Source organism: Apium graveolens, chromosome 8, assembly GCF_009905375.1.
Source record: "Apium graveolens cultivar Ventura chromosome 8, ASM990537v1, whole genome shotgun sequence".
NCBI lineage: Eukaryota > Viridiplantae > Streptophyta > Magnoliopsida > Apiales > Apiaceae > Apium > Apium graveolens.
The window spans coordinates 61,335,221-61,343,382 of NC_133654.1; positions in this window are offsets into that span (position 1 = coordinate 61,335,221).

Genomic DNA, 8,162 nt, shown 5'->3' on the forward strand with positions numbered 1-8,162 from the left:
AGGGGTCAAATTAGGACAACCAAACTCTTTACACAGATTGAGAAGCCACTAAATTTCACAACAGACATCAGCCATAGCACGATACTCTGCTTTCGCAGTTGATCGTGAAACTGTAGACTGCTTCTTAGCCTTCCAGGAAATAAGGGAGGAGCCAAAGGTGACACAGTAGCCAGTTAAAGAATGACAAGTAGTTGGACAAGCACCCCAGTCAGCATCTGAGTAAGCAGTCATAGTAAAAGGACATGTAGCAGATAGAAGGATTATAACGACTCGTATTTTCGTATTATTAAAAGTGTAATTTTTGAATAAAGAATGTTATGGATCTGTCAACAGTGTGTGATATTTAATATTAACTGTGTAACTACGTGGTGTGCGAGGATTATTGATGTGATTAAATGTTAAGTCGTATTGGTTTCTTTTTTGGTTTTATGGAGAATTTATTCCTATAAATGTTGTGATTATCTATAAAATCATTTTTGTTGCTTAATAATTTTATTAATTATTTTTAGGAATTTATAAAATTTAGAAAATAATATTTCATTAATTATTTATGCCAAAATGATTTTCTAATTATATTTAAGTGTAATTTCAGTATTAAATTCCAGAATGTTTCAAAAATCATGAAACTTATATTTTCTTAAGTTTGGAATATCTCGAGAATTTTAAAATTATTTTGAAAATTTTTGGGATTAAATTCACCTGCACATTTGTTCGTTAAATCGTTAAAATGCGGGTATGAGTTGTGTTTCAAAACTAATTTAAAAATTATGAAAATTTTATTTTATTAGTTTTTAATTATTCTGAGAATTTTTAAAGTAGTTTGGTAATTTTTCGGGTTTTATTTATCCGTGCGTTAATCGTTAACTTATAAAGAAACGAAACAAAGTCAGGCTCTGATAGGGATAAATAAATTATGTTTGTATAATTAAATACTGCATTAATTGTACAAACTGTGGGCTGCCAGGCCCAATAAAAAGATATATGATACTCAGACCAGAAAGGTTAAGCCTGATGGACCAGATCAGGCCTGATGGAATAAAAAAGGCCCAAAAGCCCTGATTATTAATTAATTTCGTAATTAATTAATAAGGGACAAATCAGATGTTGAAAAGAGTCCCGATAAGGATATAAATCCTTGGAGATTAGCCTCAAGGGGACCTAAAAGGATAAGGAATCAGTTTTCTACTATCTAGGACTCCAAAGTCCATTCTAATTATGAGACTTGCCCACCAAGTCTCCTATACCAAGTCCAATTCAAGGACTCCCAACATCTATATAAGGGGTCTCACCCCCACCAATCAGAACTACATTTTTTGGCTTGATTCTCTAATTCACAGAGATACGTAGGCATCTCGTAAAGGCAGATTGAGTCACGAAACACGAGAGCAGCCATTAAAGGCCTTGAGCTCCCGAATCTTAGTATTAAATACAGCAAGTAATAACCTTGGTTTTTTATCCATAACATTTGGCGCCGTCTGTGGGAAACACAACAACAACCATGGCGAGAACACGGAGAACAATTGGAGCTCTAGAGGAAGGAACACCATTAGAGGCAACCCAGGTGATTTCATCAACCGTGGAGGTTCCTCCCCATTCAACTTATGCATCTACTCAGGGGGAAGCCTAGACAGGGGCAACTCATCCTCAGCCACAAGGGACAACTCCCCCGACTATTCAAGGTACGAATCCTCAAGTTCAACAAATACATATACCTGTGAATTCTCGACCCGTCGGGTATGAATATTCAACTATTGTTACTACTAACCCCCCTTATGGGATGCCCCTTCATCCTGAGGTTGGAGGAAGCGGATATGCTGGGCGAAGCGAAGCACGAGGGCGGTCGCCCCCCTATATACGAGGTTTGGATCCTATCCCTGAGGATCGGGAATTTTCTGGTCCATACACTGAGAGAGACTCCGAATCTTCGGATGATGAAGTGGCCCCGAGAAGGAGGCGTCCTGGAAAAGAGCCAATGGCCGATGGAAGGCAACGCCCCCAAAGCACCCCAGGGGCGAATCCCCAAGAAGTGCAGGAAAAGATCAGGGCTCATGAGGCTGAAATCCAAGGCTGAGGCGTGACTTGGAGGCTCACCAAGCCACCAGAACCCACATACCTCCTAGGGGGAGAAATCCTCCTCCTATCATAGACCTGGATGGTCCGGTAAGAAGAAGGGCTGCTGTCCCAAGAACTGATCCAAGCAATCTCCTTCCCCTTGGAGATCCTGATGATCCAACTCCACCCTTCACAGAAGAGATAATGAATGCCCATATCTCAAGGAAATTCAAGATGCCCACTATCAAAGCCTATGATGGCACGGGAGACCCCGCTAATCATGTTAGGACATTCTCTAATGCACTGCTGCTGCAACCCGTGAACGATGCTATAAAATGTCGGGCCTTTCCTCAAACCCTGTCGGGTATGGCTCAAAGATGGTACAGTCGCCTACCCCCAAATTCTATTGGATCATTCAGAGAATTAAGTCAGGCTTTTATTAAGCAATTCATCAGTGGAAGAGTCCATGAGAAAAGTTCAGCATCTCTTATGAGTCTTGTGCAGGGAGCTAAGGAATCCTTAAGAGATTACCTGAATCGTTTTACAAAGGAGGCTTTAAAAGTCCCAGACCTTGATGATAAGGTAGCCATGATAGCACTGCAACAAGGAACTAGGGATGAGTTTTTCAAGATGTCTTTGGCCAAACGACCCCCTGAGAGCATGTTGCAGCTCCAAGAGAGGGCAGGGAAGTATATCAAGGTTGAAGAAAGTATGAGGAAGACCGTAGTAAGTAATGAGCCCACTGGAGGCAAGAAACGAAAAACTGATTTGGAGTATATCGCTAAGGACAAATATCCTAGAACCGAACAAAACCCTGATTCAACCCCCAAGAAGGGAGGACCTGGGCAAAAGTTCACTGAATACGCTAAGTTGAATGCTCCCAGAAGTCAGATTTTGATGGAGATTGAGAAAGACAGAGATATTCGCTGGCCTAAGCCCTTGAAGGCTGATCCCGCCAAGCTAGATAAGGGCAAGTATTGCAGGTTTCACAAAGATGTTGGCCATGACACCGATGAGTGTAGGCAATTGAAAGATGAAATTGAGTTTTTGATTCGAAAAGGAAGATTGAACAAGTATACTGGAGATGGAGGGGACAGAAATAATAATGGAAGGAAGAACTTTGAAGATCGTAGGAGGGACCAAGACGATCAGGGGCGAAACCCCCAGCCTAGAGGACCAGTTATAAACACCATTTATGGAGGGCCGAGACCTCGAGGGCCTGTGATAAACACGATCTTTGGAGGTCCAACTGCTGCTGGATTGTCCAAAAATTCCAGAAAGGCATATACTATAGAGGTTATGCATATTGTTGGAGAAGCCCCGAAGAGGGCCAGGACAGAAGTAACATTGGCTTTTGATGATTCCGACCTAGAGGGGGTGAAGTTTCCCCATGACGACCCGCTGGTCATAACACCAATAATAGGAAATAGCCCGGTTAAGAGGGTCCTTGTGGATAATGGTGCTTCTGTGGATATCTTGCTCCACGACACCTTTCTAAGGATGGGGTATAACGACTCCCAGTTAACACCAACCGACATGCCGATATATGGATTTGCTGGAGTAGAATGTCCTGTGGAAGGGATAATCAAGTTGCCAACCACCATAGGTATGGAGCCAAGGCAAGCAACGCAGATGCTGGATTTCGTAGTGGTAAAGGCTAGTTCAACTTATATTGCTATCATGGGGAAAACAGGGATACATGCCTTCAAGGCAGTCCCCTCTTCCTACCATTCAGTCATGAAGTTTCCCACCCGAAACGGGATTGGAGAAGAGAGAGGAGATCAAAAAATGGCTAGAAGCTGTTATGTGGCCTCTTTGAGGGCAGATGGAGTCGGGGGGCAGGTTCTTCCTATTGAAGATATGGATGTTCGAGAAAATGATGAGAATAGAGGAAGGCCAACAGAAGAATTGGTCTCGGTTCCTTTATACCCCGAGAATCCTGAGAGGACGACTTTCATTGGAGCCACATTAGAGGAGCCCCTTAAAGGGAAGTTAGTGAAATTTTTGCAAGAAAATAGTGATGTGTTTGCATGGTCAGCAGCTGATATGCCAGGCATAGACCCGGAGTTAATTACTCACAAGCTAAACGTAGATCCAAGCCGGAAGACAGTGAAACAAAAGAAAAGAAATTTTGCCCCGGAAAGACAAGAGGCTATAAAGCAGGAAGTGGAAAAGCTCTTAGAGGCTGGATTCATTGAGGAGATTCAATTTCCGGAGTGGTTAGCAAACCCTGTAATGGTGAAGAAGGCTAATGGAAAGTGGAGGATGTGTATAGACTTCACCGATCTGAATGATGCATGCCCCAAAGACTGTTTTCCGCTGCCTAGAATTGATACTTTGATTGATGCTACCGCTGGACATGAGATGCTGAGTTTCATGGATGGGTTTAGCGGATACAACCAGATCAAAATGCATAAGGATGACATTCCAAAGGTATCATTTATCACTGACTTTGGTGTTTATTGTTATCTTGTTATGGCGTTTGGTCTCAAGAATGCAGGAGCCACCTATCAAAGGTTGGTGAATAGAATTTTTAAGGATCTTATTGGTAAGACTATGGAAGTCTATGTTGATGACATGTTAGTCAGGAGTCTAGTAAAGACTGATCATATAGCCCATTTAAGGGAAGCTTTTGAGGTCCTGAGGTACCACAAGATGATGTTGAATCCGACGAAGTGTTCTTTCGGAGTAGGATCTGGAAAATTCTTGGGATTGATGGTCTCGAAGAGGGGAATTGAGGCAAATCCCGATAAAATAAAGGCGATCCTGGACATGGAACCCCCCAAAACTGTCAAGGATGTTCAGAAGCTCACAGGAAGGGTTGCTGCGTTAGGACGATTCATCTCCAAGTCAGGAGACAAGTGCTTGTCATTTTTCAAGTCACTGAAGAACATCAAAGACTTTGTATGGAATGAGGAAAATCAGAAGGCATTTGAAGAGTTAAAGAAGTATATGGGCCAGGCCCCGTTGTTGGCCAAGCCAGTTCTGAATGAAGTTTTATTTTTGTACTTGGCTGTTTCAGAGAGCGCCTTGAGCGCCGTGTTGGTTAAGGAGGAACTGAAAGTCCAGAAACCCGTATACTATGTCAGCAAAATTTTGCATGGTGCTGAGTTGAATTATTCAGCCATTGAGAAATTCGCTTTAGCCTTGGTAATGGCTTCAAGAAAGCTGCGTCCTTATTTTCAAGCTCACCGAATTGAAGTGCTAACAAATCAGCCACTGAGAAATATCATTCACAGTCCCAAGGCAAGTGGGAGACTGATTAAGTGGGCAATAGAGTTGGGAGAGTTCGATCTCAAGTATAAGCCACGTACGGCCATAAAAGCCCAGGCACTAGCTGACTTCCTGGTGGAATGTACCATACCCAACCAAGAAGTCGGGGGGCAGGAAGATACCATACCTCAAGACAAGGGAGTCGACAATGGGGACAAGGAGAAAGAATATTGGGTTCTCTATTTTGATGGAGCATCAAAAACAAATTCCAGTGGAGCAGGGTTGGTTTTGCAAAGCCCTGATGGATTCTTAATTGAGTATGCCATGAAGCTAGACTTCCCAACAACAAACAATGAGGCAGAGTATGAAGCCCTGATTGCTGGCCTTGGTCTAGCTGGGACACTTAGAGTCAAAAACTTAAAGGTCCGTGGAGACTCGAAGCTGATCATATCCTAGGTAAAGGGAGAATTTGAGGCAAGGGATGATACGATGGCTAAGTATGTTCGCCTAGTAAGGGCTGTGATGACCCAATTTAATGAATTCCATGTTGAACACATTCCAAGGGAAGAAAATGCTAAAGCAGATGCGCTATCAAAGTTTGCTTCATCTGAGATTGAAGAAAGTTCAGGAAGTGTGTACTTCCGTGTTTTGAAGACACGAAGCATAGATGTTAAGCTTGTGGCTCCCGTAGGCTTGGGGACGTCATGGATTGATCCCATCAAGGCTCACATTCAGACCGGTTGGTTGCCAAGCGATGCAATTGAGGCACGGAAGTTAACTGTTCGAGCACTAAGGTACTCTTTGATAGATGGGATTCTATATAAAAGATCTTTCGTGGTTCCTTACCTGAGGTGTCTCAGGCCCGATGAGGCACGCTTGGCTCTTGAAGAAGTACATGAAGGTATTTGTGGACAACACCTGGGGGGCAGGGCCTTGGCTCATAAAATAACCCGTTTAGGCTTCTATTGGCCAGAAATGATGGCTGATGCCAAAGAATATGTGAAGAAGTGTGATCGCTGTCAGAAGCATGCACCAGTTGTTAGACAACCCCCCGAGATGCTGACCTCTATCAACTCGCCTATTCCCTTTGCCATGTGGGGGATGGATATTCTAGGGCCTTTTCCTATGGCCACGACACAAAGGAAATTTCTGATTGTAGCCATTGATTATTTCACCAAGTGGATCGAAGCCAAACCCTTGGCCAAAATCACAACTAAGCAGGTTGCACAATTCCTGTGGGAAAACATTATGTGCCGATATGGAATTCCCCGTATCCTCGTCACTGACAATGGAACACAATTCAACAATGAGGAATTCAAGAAGTATTGTGAAGAAAATGAAATTGAGTTACGATTCACCTCTGTGGCTCACCCGCAAGCCAATGGGCAAGCAGAGGTAGCAAATCGGATAATCCTGGATGGACTAAAAAAGAGGATCGAGAAGTCAAGAAATAATTGGGTGGATGAGATACTTCCAATATTATGGGCCTATAGGACTACCTGTAGAGTCACGACAGGAGCAACTCCTTTCATGTTGGCATATGGGGCAGAAGTAGTAGTTCCCGTGGAGATATCGCATTCCTCTCCAAGGATTCAGACTTTCAATGCTGTAGAAAATGAGGAAGGGCAGAGGTTAGCCCTGGATCTAATTGATGAAGTGCGAGATGAGGCACATGCAAAGATAGTAGAATATCGGAAAAAGGCTTCATTCTATTACAACCTAAGGGTTAAAGAGAGATTTTTTAAACAAGGAGATCTAGTCTTGAGAAAAATAGAGGCTTCTGGTGTTGGACAGAAAGGAAAGCTTGCCCCGAATTGGGAAGGGCCGTACAGAGTCAAGAGCGTTCAGGGTAGAGGAACCTACAAGCTGGAAACTATGGAAGGTTTTGAAGTCCCGAGGACCTGGCACGCACAAAACCTGAAGGTTTACTATGTGTAAGATAGGAGAAGTACGATTCTAGGTTTAAAAGCACCTTGAAGCTTTGCTTGCATAGGATTTTATATTCCAGTAGAATTTACATTGTCTAGTTATTGTTGATTAGGGTCGAACCCATGCTATGTAAGGTTTTGGAAAACCAGACTTCATATTAAAGAGTTTGAAATTATTTCTATCTAAGGATGTTTAAGGTTCAAATGCATATTAAGATTGTAAAGATAAAACAGAAAAAGGCAAGAAAAGCAACATATAAAACATAACCCCGAAGGGTAACAAGTTCTGATATAAATAAAGTTCAAAAAGAAGATATACAAAAAGCTAGGCCTTGGAAGGATGAGATTCCTCCGAACCACTATCTGAAGTCTCTTCGGAAGTTTCAGTCGTTTCTTCGGACGAGATGAGGCACATGCAAAGATAGTAGAATATCGGAAAAAGGCTTCATTCTATTACAACCTAAGGGTTAAAGAGAGATTTTTTAAACAAGGAGATCTAGTCTTGAGAAAAATAGAGGCTTCTGGTGTTGGACAGAAAGGAAAGCTTGCCCCGAATTGGGAAGGGCCGTACAGAGTCAAGAGCGTTCAGGGTAGAGGAACCTACAAGCTGGAAACTATGGAAGGTTTTGAAGTCCCGAGGACCTGGCACGCACAAAACCTGAAGGTTTACTATGTGTAAGATAGGAGAAGTACGATTCTAGGTTTAAAAGCACCTTGAAGCTTTGCTTGCATAGGATTTTATATTCCAGTAGAATTTACATTGTCTAGTTATTGTTGATTAGGGTCGAACCCATGCTATGTAAGGTTTTGGAAAACCAGACTTCATATTAAAGAGTTTGAAATTATTTCTATCTAAGGATGTTTAAGGTTCAAATGCATATTAAGATTGTAAAGATAAAACAGAAAAAGGCAAGAAAAGCAACATATAAAACATAACCCCGAAGGGTAACAAGTTCTGATATAAATAAA